The sequence below is a fragment of the Nannospalax galili genome, unplaced genomic scaffold (assembly GCF_000622305.1).
Source record: "Nannospalax galili isolate Female #2095 unplaced genomic scaffold, S.galili_v1.0 scaffold1491, whole genome shotgun sequence".
NCBI lineage: Eukaryota > Metazoa > Chordata > Mammalia > Rodentia > Spalacidae > Nannospalax > Nannospalax galili.
In genome coordinates, this window is record NW_008329129.1 from 106,417 (window position 1) to 106,992 (window position 576).

Here is a 576-nt window from a genome sequence, read left to right on the forward strand (position 1 = left end):
GCAGTTCCTATCCTCGCCGTGATTCATTCTTCTTCACAGCGGGCTCTTATTGTTTCTCTTACCACATTCTGATGGGCAGCTTCCTAAAGCTCAGAGGCCCGAGTTTGTGCTGTCACGTTCCCAGTTCCTACACCTTGCCTAGCAGGTGCTCATCTCACGTGTCCCAGAACAGAGGAGGAATACCGAGGAAAAACACCTGGCTTCTGGCTTGGGACACTGGCCAGGCCGGCTTATTTCTTCCTGCCTCGGTTTCCCCCTTTGGAAAGGCAATGCTCGGTGATGTCTCACCCGTTCTATCCCTCCCGGGAAGACAGACTCCAATGCAAAGACAAGGATGCGCACACGCCCGTGAATCAGAGCAAGAAGTGAACAGGCGAGCGTCACTGCGTGCTCCGGGGCGCCCTCTCGCCCCAGCCCTCCCCGCCGCCCATTCTCCAGCTCTCCTGGGCCCGGGTACCGCCAGGCGCCCGCCTCCTCCTCCCCCAGACGCCGCGGAGCAGCGGAGGAAGGGGAGGTGCCGAGGGAGGGGTCCTCGCCGCCGCGGGAGGCCGCATCGCGGGCCGTCACCGCGTCGGC